The 13,514-nt window shown below is 38.8% G+C and overlaps 1 non-coding gene and 1 pseudogene across 1 annotated transcript; one reads left to right on the top strand and one right to left on the bottom strand.

Annotated features, from left to right (window-relative positions):
* Positions 1–5,081: 5,081 nt before the first annotated feature.
* LOC147935115 (uncharacterized) lies at positions 5,082–6,630 on the bottom strand (annotated as a pseudogene).
* A 5,371-nt stretch (positions 6,631–12,001) lies between these two features.
* On the top strand, positions 12,002–12,108 carry LOC147935114 (small nucleolar RNA R71). The gene has a single exon (XR_015573462.1). It is a non-coding gene; the product is annotated as a small nucleolar RNA R71 (small nucleolar RNA).
* The last annotated feature ends 1,406 nt before the right edge of the window (positions 12,109–13,514 follow it).

The raw sequence follows: 13,514 nt of genomic DNA, 5'->3' as shown, positions 1-13,514 counted from the left end.
GACCATCTATGTCTTTGACCTTTCGCCCTAGCCAAATGAGTTCAATGACATTGCTTAGCTTGATTCACGGTTCTCTGTTAATGAATGTTAAAGGGAATGATTGATAGGATTGCATTTGTAGATTAAAGAATTAAAGTTCTTTCACCATGCATCATAGAACTAAAAACAAGGACCTTGATTCTAACTACTATATCCAGCATGTTTTAGGTTCTGAGACCCCATCTTCACACCTCTCTTCCATACTTTGTTCTTGATTATTTGCTTCAGGGCAAGCAAAGAATAAGTTTGGGGGAGTTGATATGTCTATATTTTGCATCTCCTTAGCATGCATTTGTCATACATTTAGCTAGGATAACTAGTCATTTTGCATCATTTTAGAACCTCTTTTATACACTTTGCATGTTTAGGAAGTTTTTGCATCATCCTTGCATGCATTGTGCATTTCGAAGTATTTCAGGTGTTTAGGAGATGTCGGAGACGCACACAATCGAGCCACTCTCAACCTCCACAATCGAGCCACTCTCAACCTCAACAATCGAGCCACTCTCAACCTCCACAATCGAGCCACTATCAGCCTCCACAATCGAGCCACTCTCAACCTACGCAATCGAGCCACTCTTAGGACACCAGTCGGACCACTCAATCGAGCCATCACTCGAGCCACCGGTATAGGGATTCAGCTTTTGACGTCTTAATCAAAGTTGTAGAAACTTGAGTCATCTTTCCAATTCCATTTATTTCAAGCCAATCGGAGGTGTGGTTCAAGAGTTATAATTGTTTTAGTAGATGCGTATACACCCAGCTCAAGCCACTTTCACCGACCACGCTCGAGCCACTTTCACCGACCATGCTCGAGCCATTTTCACTCGCACGGCTCGACCCACTCCTACTCACACCAATCGAACCACTGGACGCACACGGACGAAATCACGCATGCCAGGAAGACGCTCCCTCTGACACGCTTCAGAAGACTCCTGAACCAACGCTCTATCTTATCGTTTTAAGTTTTAGGGATTCACACGTTTTTACTATATATACATTTTGTTAAGTCTTGGTTCAGGACATCTTATCTTTTATTCTTGTTTTGTTCTTAAGGTTCTACCAAGCCACCTCAAACATTTGAGACTTTGTATCCAAATATCTTTTAATCCGTTTAGTTTTTGCAGTTGATTTCTTCTGCAAAGTTGTTCATCTCATTCTTGTCTATCTTATTATGCTTTGTTCAATATTTTCTGGATTATCTTTGGTGATGATTTCCGGATTTGAGTAGCGCTAGAGTTTTTGGGGATGGGATAGATTAGGTGGAGGATCTTAGGATGTAGAGTGTTTAAGCTTGATTTGTATGATTCCCTTCTGGACTAGTGTTAGAATTACTAGTTTCTCTCTGATCAATTGTAACTAGGTTCAAGACATTTCCACACCCAAAAGGTGTTTGATGAAATGTTTGACCAACTAGTGCCAGAGACTTACGTTCCTAGCCTAAGAGAGTAGTTGTCTAGTATTTTTGTTGACGTGAATGAACTTGTTTTACATGCCATGCTAGATCATGCGAGAGCTAGGTATGGAAGTGGTTGAGTCTGAGTAGCTTTTGCCAAGAGATTGGATTAGCTAAGTTGTGATGTTCATTGTTTAGGGATATTTTGCTTGTCGTATGTTAAACACTCTGTAGACTAGGAGACTCCACCGACATCAATTACTCCCATCCTTAGGACTTTTATCTTTTTGATTAATATTACATTCCTGAGACTGTTTCGTTTGTTCATGCTTAGAATCGTTTTCGGTTTCACTTATTCTTGTTCGCTTCTTGTCATACATTTTCGTTTCTAGTTCTGTGACTCATTTCCGTTTTGCATTCTAATCACTCTAGGATTGTTAGACATAAAAACACTCTTTTTGAATTGGCTTAACTTGTGATTTCTTGATTGCATCTTGAGTGGTAGCAACATCCCATTTGGATTGACACCTTAAGTAGTACAACTGCATAAGGTTAATTGAACCTACTAGGAGACACACAAAAATCTTAGTATCAGCTTCATTACGGTTTTGAGATTGAAACCTTATCGAAATTTTTATTTGTAATCTGAAACTTACTTATTTGTTTTAATTCAGAACGATATGGGGTCAAAACTGCTTAATGCTTGAGTTAGATGATTTGAAACATGACTAAGAAGTTGATTGAAACTTAAAAAAGAAGATAAGGCGAGCTTTAAACCAAGGTCTGTAGTTGTAGCTGTAAGGAATAGAAGATTGGCTTACTTGAATAAACTTGTATTAGAAGGAAACTATTTCTCTGAGGATCCTATGAGAGACAGGGATCCGTACGTATCTATTCTACACCATGAGTAGGATTTGGTGGTGATATGATTGTACAATGCCATATGTCAGAAGGGAGTAAGTGAAGAAGAGGATGACGTGGACCAAAAGAGAGGAAAGAATCTGATCGAGGAGGAAGCTTGACCGTTACAGGATCAACTTAAAAGAGTTGTGAAGCTCTTCTTCTTCATTATGCTTAATCTGAGTTGTTGATATGCTCAAATTAAACCTTAGAACTACTCTCTCAAATTAAGAGATCACTATAGTATTTAGGGTCAAATTCCACAACGACTCAAGACTACACAATAAATAATACAGTTTTATGATTACACTAAACAGAATAATTTGTATTAAAATTAGAACAATGAAAAGTATTAAATAAAGGCTGTGAAAATTCAAGGGATTAAAAAGTTAGGTCAGAGAATTTCTCAGGAAATTACAGAATATTAAATTGTTAGGCTTCAAGCAATTAAAAATCAGATCTAGAACTCTAAGCTCTTATGTAAAATAAATCAGTTCTCGCTACAAATATTATCTAAATTTAAGACCAGAAAATCCAAATCTCTTTGTAAAATTCTAGGTTAAAAATCAGCTTTAAAAACAAGTTTAGATTGTCCACAAAATTACTAAATCAAATCTCTTTGCAATAAGTAATTTTGCTCATCAATGGTTTAATAAGGAAAATCAATTATATTCTCATATCAATTTATTTTCCTAGGTTATTAATTCTAGGTGATCAATCAAGAATTAATATTAAGAACAACCACAGATGAAGATCATAAAAGATAATAAACCCTAAAAATAACAGATTTAATAAACCATAAAAACCCTGTGAAAAACGCTGAACCTAACAAGCAAACTACTCAGACATATTTAATAAAGAACAAAATATAATTCTGAATAATAAGCAATAGATATTAAAAGAGTAAATAAGGAGTTTAGAAATCTTCTCTCTACAGATGAAATCAGATCAGCCTCTCCCAAAAGCTCTCAATATCTCTCTCTGAAAAAGCTGCTAGAAAATAACTTAAGGGTTTCTAAAACCTAAAAACACTATAAATATGTCCTAAAACACGTCAGGGACTTGGGTTGCAATTGTGGAAAATTTGGGCAAATTTGTAAAACTTCCAAAACTTGGCTTCTCTCGTCGGCTATACGGGGTGTCGACCGACACTAAGGTGGTGTCGATCGATACCATCACTCTTGATCGGCTCCAAGTTCGTTTCCTCCGGATTAATGCTCCAAAATGATCCAAATTGCTCCACTTCGCTCTATCCATGCCAAAATCCTAGAAAACCTGTAAAGACTCAAAAACATCTTACAAAACAAATCAAAAGACTCAAAAAACACACTTATATCATGGTTAAAACCGTAAAAACCATGATATATCAACTGTCCCCAGACTTAGCATTTGCTTGCCCTCAAGCAAAACAGAAACTTAGACCTGTGAAAGAGGTTTGAAAACGCGAAAACTCCTTTTCTTTTTAAAGTAATGCCATGATCATCCAAACCATAATCCATATGATTAGCAGATATTTCCAAATCGAACCACCATGTATTTCTCCGTTGGCACTTATAGCATCCCAAATTCCTCAACATCCTCCATTAAGCCTTCATCGATGGGACCCATCAATTTGATCAATGTCAAGAACCTTCTAGACTCATTCTCGTACAATACCATAACAAGCAAGACAATATCTTTAACAACTATGGTACTCTTTCTCTCCCCTAGACTTATTCTATTCTTTTCTTCCTTTGAGCTTTGCTTTGCTGCTTTTTTAGTTATTTAATAATTCTATCTTCTTCTTTCTTTTAAATCAAAAGTGTAGGCGAATAATGGGGTCATCGGTAATTTCCCTACCTCTCGCTTTCAAGCTTTGTGTGATCATTTGACTCAAGAGTAGAATAATGATATCATAGGTAATTTACCTACCACTCTAAACTGATCAAAATCATCTCATCTTTTATTCACTCTTTTTGTTTTCCTACAAAGCTTTCAGAAATTTTTTTTAAACTTCAATAAGGGAGAGGAGTACCAATTTCTTTTGAAAATCTTACTTGTCAGGTATGAACAAGGAATCAAGCTCTATGAACATCAATCTCCTTGATGAGTGTAAAAAGAAAAGTATAGAAATTACCTCAGGGTTTAATGGATTCTGTTTGAAGTTTGGATGTCTCTGGTTTACTGGTCAGCCTTAGGATTTTTCATTAGTCGGATTGTGGATTCAATCTGCAGCATTAATCAACCACGACAGTACTCTAAAAGGAAAAATCATAGTCCCCAACATAAAAAGAAAAATTTTACTCAATAAAAACTAAAATATGGTTTGAACACAATAAAAAAAACTAAGTTAGTTAGTTAGTACTAACCTCCCCCAAACTTAAACAACATTGTCCCCAGTGTTATCAAGCAAGGGAAAGGAAAAGAAACAAAAATGTGGTGAAAAATTGTAAAGAAAAGATGAACTGATTCTTGGGTTACCCATCAGTGTCGACCGAAACCATTGCAGTGTCGATCGACACCCTCGGCGAATTGTGATTTTTGGCCGAAACTCCTTGTTAGTTGCAGTTAGTTGTGTTGAGGTGTTGCTGGATCAATCCTTGAATGTTAATTCTGTTAAGAAGCACTCAAACACAAGTTAGAAGCAACATGATAGATAGATAGTTCATAAGTTCAAACAAATTTCAAACACAAACTGACTCAATGCAAGAATAAAAATGACTCAATCCTAAAAAGGGAAAAAGATAAAGAAAACCATGATCAGAAACTAATCATCAGCATCAGAGGCTGGATTGGCAGGTGGGGAAGACAGTGAAGGTGATCTGCTCTTAGTAGGACGAATGCGGCCACACTGAGACAATCGAACCATGTCGTTCCAGATGGAATGCAAAGTAGAAACCATGTACGCCTGATGAGCTCCCTGGTCCATAATGGCAGGATCCTGTGGCGGCTCTAGAAACTCAAGTGTCGCGGTCCCAGAAGAAGAACCAATCTCAAAACCCCCAGCAGGGTTAGGACCATCTAAGTCCACAACAGGAATAGCAGCGCCTCGTCGGCGACGAGCAGCAGGTGCAACAACAGAGTCTCTCATATTAGGCTGAAATGCCAGCTGGCTTTAATCCTTGCCAATATCAGTAAGTGCAGGACGCGACATTGAAATCATCCGCTCTCCAGTGGTTGAACAAAAACGCCAGAATAGAGGTTCTTCATCCAAAGAATATGTGCCATGTAATCAACGTTCATAACAGGATGCTGAGTAACGATCCTGCAACTCTCGAGGTCAATCTGAAAATGCCTGAAGATTGGAGCCAGAAGACTCCCAACGCTCTGTGTCTTCTTTTCGCTCCCAGTGAAAGGCTTGGTCTTCAAGGTAACCAAGTGATGCGCAAAAACTGCTTCCATGTTAACTGGCCTATCTAATGTGGGTGTAGGAAAAATATCAACAACCAAGTCTCGCAAGCCAAAATACAATAAGATCAACTCTGCCACTCGCATCTTTGAGGCTCCATCTTACATAGAAGTGTGTGCCCAATAGCACGACTGACATACCTCAGGACCGGATGTCTAATATCTGTCTGTGTAGATGACTTAAAATGATACTGCCCATGTCCAAACAAACTCCAGAAATCTTAGACATCAGGAAACTTATCAGGAAGTGCAACCTCTGTAAAATCTCTCTCAAAACCATAAATGCCACAAAGATCTCTAAGTGGTAGCCTATAGCGAATACCCCTGATGAAGAAAGATAGAAACCCCTCGTGTGCATTCTTAACCACCTCATTCTGATAATAAACTCGCACTTTGGCCATAAACTGACGAACAAGATCAGGATACATATCATACGGCCTATATGCAATGGTTCCCAATCCTATCCTATCCAACATAGCAAGAACTTCATCCTCAATGCGCAACTGTGTCATAGCAACCAAATCAAGTGTTGTAGTGGGTTTAACCTCAACTCCTAACCATCCATTGTAGAACAATGTATCATACACATCCCAATTCTCTAACACTGGCCTTTTGATGTACTTTGATTCTTCAAATTCCTTCATAATATCATCATTCCAATTCCTATGACATCTAATCTTTCTACCTTCTAACCTTGGCCTTGGAGGATGAGTTGGAACTCATGGAGCAGGAGGAGTGGTCGTCGGTGGCGAGAAGTTGAAGCTTCGCCGAAATTCGTCCTTAGCTTTTTCCTGGATGCCATTTCCCCAAACTGTGAAAAGGACACCAGATCTGGAAAGAGGGCTCAAAATCGAGTGGGATAGAGCTTGGAATCACTCAAAATGGAGTAGAATCGAGAGACCTGTGGATCTTTGAAGATTTTCGAGTTTCAAGAGTTGAAGAACAAAAGAGACGGCTCGAGGGTTTAATTCGCGATTCCCTCGGTTTTAACATTTGTCGACAACACCACTAATGACTGTCGGTCGATGCTGCTCAGTTCAAATCCGGCCCACTTCAATGTCAAAACCCAATAAGCTTTAAAGCCCAAATATTCAAACCTGATGGCCCGTTATCTCGTCTATGATCAATCAGTAGTGTCGACCGACACCCAGGTGGTGTGGGTTGATGCTCTGTATGATCAATGATGTCCGAAACTCTGTTTTTTTTTCTGAAACAATTAAAACTCAAAACCAAAAGTTAATAAGTTAGTAATCCTAAAAGAGAATTAAAAATAAATAGTTCCTACCAGTGGGTTGTCTCCCACTCAGCGCTTGTTTTAAGTCATTAGCTTGACTTTGCAGCAGATTAGGCTGAGGGTGCATCATCCAAACGCACAATGTGTCCGTCTGGTATCTCGGCTTTCGCCCAATAGTGTTTCACCCTTTGACCATTAACAGTGAATTTCTCTCCTTTGGAGTTTAACAGCACAATAGCTCCATATGGTCTAACTTCATGAACAATAAAAGGACCAGACCAACGGGAACGCAACTTTCCTGGAAACAGTTTCAACCGAGAGTTATAAAGGAGTACCTGATCATTATGCTCAAAATGTCTGGAGATGATCTTCTTATCATGATAAGCCTTGGTTTTCTCCTTGTATAGCTTTGAATTCTCAAATGCATGAAAGCGCAGCTCATCCAACTTATTCAACTGTACCAACCTCCTCTCTGAAGCTGTTTTGGCATCAAAATTCATCAATTTAACTGTCCAAGCTGCTTTCTGCTCTAACTCCACTGGTAGATAAAATGCTTTCCCATAAAGCATATGGAAAGGAGTAGTACCAAGTGGTGTCTTATATGCAGTCTGATATGCCCAAAGAGCATCATCTAACTTGGCAGCCCAATCCTTTCTTGTAACACCCACTGTTTTCTTAAGAATCTCCTTGATCTGCCTGTTGGAAACCTCAACTTGTCCACTAGTCTGAGGATGATATGGACTAGCTAATCTATGTTAAACCTCATACTTTTTCAGCAGCTTTTCAAACACTTTGTTAATAAAGTGCTTACCTCCATCACTGATGACAATCTTAGGTACTCCAAACCGAGAAAAGATAATGGTCTTAAACAACTTAATAACCACAGTAGAATCATTCTTTGGACTTGCAATTGCTTCAACCCACTTGGAAACATAATCAACAGCCACCAGGATGTAGTTGTTTTGTGAGAAGATGGAAACAGACCCATAAAGTCAATGCCCCAACAATCAAACACTTCAATCTCAAGGATGAAGTTTTGTGGCATCTCATGCCTCTCACTAATTTGTCCTCTTCTTTGACAGGCATCACAGCGGGAGAAAAACTCATGAGTGTCTTTGAACATTGTTGGCCACCAAAACCCTGCTTGTAGAACCTTAGACACTGTCTTGAAAGTAGCAAAATGTTCAGCATAGTCTGATCCATGGCACTGAAACAGAACATCAGAAACCTCAGTCTCAGCTAGACATCTTCTATAAACACCATCACTGCAATGCTTATACAAACAAGGCTCATCCCAATAGTATCTCTTAAGCTCTCTTAAGAATTTCTTCTTATGATAACCTGTGAATTTGTCTGGTTCTACCTCTGCAGCAAGATAATTGGCAGCATACCAGGATTGGTTGGAGCTAGCCACAACAGCTAAATCTCCATCATTCGACCAATCTGTCTCGGGGAAACAAGGGTGTCGATCGATGCTAGTATGGTGTCGATCGACACCTTCTGCATCCGAAGACAAACACATCTGTTCATCAGTCTGAAACCCTGTATCCACAAAATAAACATGCTCTTCAGGTAAACAATCATGTATTAGGACATCATAATCAATTCTAATCCTAGACAAGTGATCAGCAACACCATTATCTACTCCTTTCTTATCCCTCACTTCAATGTTAAACTCTTGTAGTAAAAGAATCCATCTCAAAAGTCTAGGCTTAGCATCCTTCTTCTGCATCAAATACTTTAATGCAGCATGATCAGTATGAACTATAACTTTTGAACCAACTTGATAAGACCGAAACTTCTCAAAAGCAAACACAACCGCCAACAACTCTTTCTCTGTTGTTGAATAGTTTTTTTATGCATCATCAAGTGTCCTGCTTGCATAGTAAATTGAATGAAGTTTCTTATCTTTTCTCTGTCCCAGCATTCCTCATACTGAAAAATTACTAGCATCACACATTACTTCAAATGGTAGATCCCAATATGGTGGATGAACAATAGGAGCACTCACAAGCTCCTGCTTAATCCTCTCAAAGGCTATGCGACATTCATCAGTGAATTCAAACTTGACATCTTTACACAACAAAGAAGAAAATGGTCTTGCTATGTTGCTGAAATCCTTGATAAAAGGCCTATAGAACCCTGCATGTCCAAGAAAACTCCTCACTGCCTTCACATTCTCTGGTAATTGAAGACCTGTCATAACCTCTATCTTAGCGCGGTCAACCACTATTTCAGCTTCTGAAACCCTGTGGCCAAGCACTATGCCATCTCTAACCATAAAATGACATTTTTCCCAGTTAAGCACTAGATACTTCTCTTCACACCTTGCTAATAACTTACAAAGGTTATCCAAACAGCTTTTGAATGAAGATCCATAAACTGAAAAATCATCAATGAATACCTCCATATAAACTTCAATAATATCATTGAAGATAGACATCATGCATCTCTGAAATGTCGTAGGAGCATTACAGAGACCAAAGGGCATTCTGCGGTAAGCGAAGGTACCATAGAGACAAGTGAAGATGGTCTTCTCTTGGTCATCAGGATGAATTGGAATCTGAAAGAACCCGGAATAACCATCCAAAAATCAGTAATATGGATGATTGGCTAACCTTTCAAGAATTTGGTCAATGAAGGGTAGCGGAAAGTGATTTTTTCGGGTTGCAGCATTCAACTTCCTGTAGTCTATGCACATCCGATGGACAGTAATTGTCCTAGTCGGGATTAGCTCATTCTTGTCATTCTTCACCACTGTGACTCCACCCTTCTTAGGGACAACATGTACTGGACTAACCCAATTTCTATCACAAATCGGATAGATGATCCCAATATTCAGCAATTTCATGATCTCTTTCTTGACCACATCTTGCAAATTTGGATTCAGCCTCCTCTGATGCTGAATAGATGTCTTAGCTCCTTCCTCAAGATGAATCCTATGCATACACAAGTCTGGAGAAAGTCCTGCAATATCATCAAGAGAATAACCAAGAGCTTTGTGAAACTTGCGCAGCTTGTTTAGCAGTAAAGTGAGCTCTGCATTGTTTAAGGAAGCATTAACAATAACAAGATAAGAAGAATTTTCACCCAAGAATGCATACCTTAAACCTGTAGGAAGTGGCTTGAGATCAAGCTTTGGAGCTTTCTCAAAACTCCAATCAGAAAAAAATTCAGCTTGTGAAGAAGTACTAACCAATTCCTCTTGTGCAACCAGCTTCTTCACTTGTTCATTAGCATCAAGTAGCTTGAAATACCCAACAACAATGTCATTTAGATACTCAACTTCTTCAGCAGAATCAACCAATGCTCTCTCTAGAGGATCCTCAGGATGCAGCTCTTAAAAATCTCTTCAGCAAGATTAGACAATGTGTCCACATAGAATGTCTGACCATCAATGGTTGGCCTCTTAACCAGTGTGTCCATGTCAAAACGCATTTGTAGATCACCAACATTAAGACCAAACTGTCCTTTCTCGACATCAATAATAGCTCCAGCAGTGGCTAAGAATGATCTTCCTAGTATAAGAAGGTCTTTGGGTTCTTCTTCATACTCCAATACCACAAAATCAGTAGGTATCAATCAATCAATCCCCAATCTTAATTGGAACATTCTTAAGAACACCATCAGGAATACGAACTGATCGGTCAACAAGGATGAGAGTGATGTTGGTGGGCTTGAAATCTGTCATTACCAGACTGAGAGCTACTGAGCTTGGCATCAAGTTGACACTAGAACCAAGATCACACAAAGATCTAGCAAATCTGTCAGTGAAGATAGTGCAATCAAGAACAAAACTACCTCGATCAGGAAGCTTTTCTGGGATCTTATTATGGATTGTAGCACTGACTTGAGCTGATATCATCATGAATCCCTGCTCAGCATTGAAATCCTTGGTTACCATCCTCTTGACATATATTCTAATCATTGGAGAAGTCCTAACAGCATCAATCAAAGGTAGCTCAACAATAAGCTTATCCATCATGGACTTGCATTTAGCATCATCTACCTCTTGTTTAGACTTCCTTGGATTCTTGGGGAATGGAACCTTAGGTGTGTAGACTCTTTTACCAACTGGAGTAGAAGACTTGGTGATTTCATCGAATGGTGTTTTGTTTAAAACAACTTCGGGTGATTTGGGAGTCGATCGACACTGGCTCATTCGAGACTTCCTCTTCTTCATCTTCATCTATCAGTTCCTGCAATTCATCTGATTAAAGCTTATGGGGTACTGAATGCAACTGTTTACCGCTTCTCAAAGTTATTGCATTGCAAGAGTGTTTAGGATTTGATTCGTTTCTTGAAGGGAGATAACCCTCTTGCCGTTTTACAGACCCAACAGTATGCGCAACCTGATTCTCTAGCTTCTTGGCATGTATGTTCAAAGCTTCAAACTTGCCATTAAGCTATGTGTAGACATTATCAAGCTTTCCATTGAATGTCATAGTTAACTGCTCCTGACCTTGCAAAAGTTGCTCTAATATAGCTTCCATCCTACTACTCTCAGCTGACTTAGGAGGAGAGGACTGATAGGAGAAGTTCCCATAAGTCCTTGTGAAGTTGCTCCCTTGGTGCTGCTTCTGAAAGTTAGTCTTAGGAGTGTAGCCTGAAGAGTTCCCTTGAAAGTTGCTACGCTGACTATTTCCACTGTAAGGTCTGTTACCTTGCTGATTTCCAAACCGCTGTCCCTGATTCCTATAGACATAGTTCACATCCTCTTCCTCCTGGTTTCCTTGATCAGGTTCTGGCTCATATGTCTCAACTTCAGCAGCAAAATGAACAGATTTCTTACCCACAAGGAGATTGTGCACTGAATCCAGTTTAGCATTAAAGAAACTAATTGGTTTGAATCAAATCCTCCATGCAATCTATTCCTTTCAGCATCTGCTCTCTTAGTGTTATTGTTGGAGGCCAAATTCTCAATAAAACCTTCAGCATCTTCTGGAAATCTTGTTTTGAAATTCCCATGACTTGCATCATCTAAAGCTAATTGATACTCCGTGTCACATCCTCTAATGAAGATACTTAGCAGTTGCACCCTTGAGAAGCCATGGTGTGGACAGTCCCTCTGATAAGCTTTGAACCTCACCCAGGCTGCCTTGACAGCTTCATCTGGTCTTTGCTTAAAAGAGGACAGCTTCACTCTCAGCTCATCAGACATAGCATCATCATAAAAATAATTAAGGAAAGCCACCTTAATTTTTTGTCAAGATGTCAAAGATCCAGCTGGCAACTGTTTTAACCACTGAGATGCTTCTCTTGCAAGTGAATATGGAAAGATTTTGTAGTAGATGTAGTCTTCAGTTACACCATTGGCCTTGATACTAGTCACAAGGTCCTCAAAGTGCTCAATATGGTCCAAAGGCTTCTCATTGGGAAGGTTTGAGAACGGTCTTTGTCCAACTAGAAGGAAGTAAGCAGGCTTCAGCTCAAAATCATTCCTCTGGAATGGAGGAGGGACAATAGCAGAGCGGTTCTCATACATAAAATCAGCTCTATTGAAGTCTGCAATCGTCCTGATCAAGTACCGGTTTTGCTCCTCTCTTCGAACTGGGTTGTTAACGTGGTTGGCACCTCCACGTACGTCTGCTGGAGGTTGGTGTCGATCGACACCCAGTTGGCGTCGATCGACACCATCAGCCTGCTCTTCAGCTACGATAATCTCAGCAATCACATTGCCCTCAACATCAATCTTTTGGCCATGTTCATTGCACAAGTGACCCTCTTGATCCCTCAAAACACTAGCCTCATCAGCTCTCAGAATGATTGTCTTAACCATCTTCAAAGATTTGGCTGCTTTTATGTTCTCACGCTCAAGTTTTCCTAACTCTTGGTTTGAAAGCTTCACAGTTGGACCAGTCTTATTGTTTCTAGTGTTAGGCCTAGGAGGCATGCACCTGAAACACACAAGAGAAGAGAAACAAAAGCGTGCTAGTTGAACCCTAGAGCTACTCTCTCAAATTAAGAGATCACTGTAGTACTTAGGGATCGAATTACACAAAGACTCAAGACTACACAATAAATTATAGAGTTTTATGATTACGCTAAACATAATAATTTGTATTAAAATTAGAACAATGCAAAATATTAAATAAAGACTGTGGAAATTCAAGGGATTAAAAAGCTAGGTCTAGGGAAATTTTCAGGAAATTACAGAATATTAAATCAATAAATTATTAGGGTTAAAGAAATTAAAAATCAGATCTTGAACTCTAAACTCTTTTGTAAAATAAATCAGTTCTCACTGCAAATATTATCTAAATTTAAAACCAGAAAATCCAAATCTCTTTGTAAAATTCTAGGTTAAAAATCAGCTTTAAAAACAAATTTAGATTGTCCACAAAATTACTAAATCAAATTTCTTTGCAAGAAATAATTTTGCTCATCAATAGTTTAACCAGGAAAATCAATTATATTCTCATATCAATTAATTTTATTAGGTTATTAATTCTAGGTGATCAATCAAGAATTAATATTAAGAACAACCAAAGATGAAGATCATAAAAGATAATAAACCCTACAAATAACAGATCTAATAGACCATAAAAACCCTGTGAA

The sequence above is a fragment of the Camelina sativa genome, chromosome 11, assembly GCF_030686135.1.
Source record: "Camelina sativa cultivar CO46 ecotype springtype chromosome 11, ASM3068613v1".
NCBI lineage: Eukaryota > Viridiplantae > Streptophyta > Magnoliopsida > Brassicales > Brassicaceae > Camelina > Camelina sativa.
Note: the sequence above shows the minus strand (reverse complement) of the source record. Positions and strands in the feature narration are given on the sequence as shown.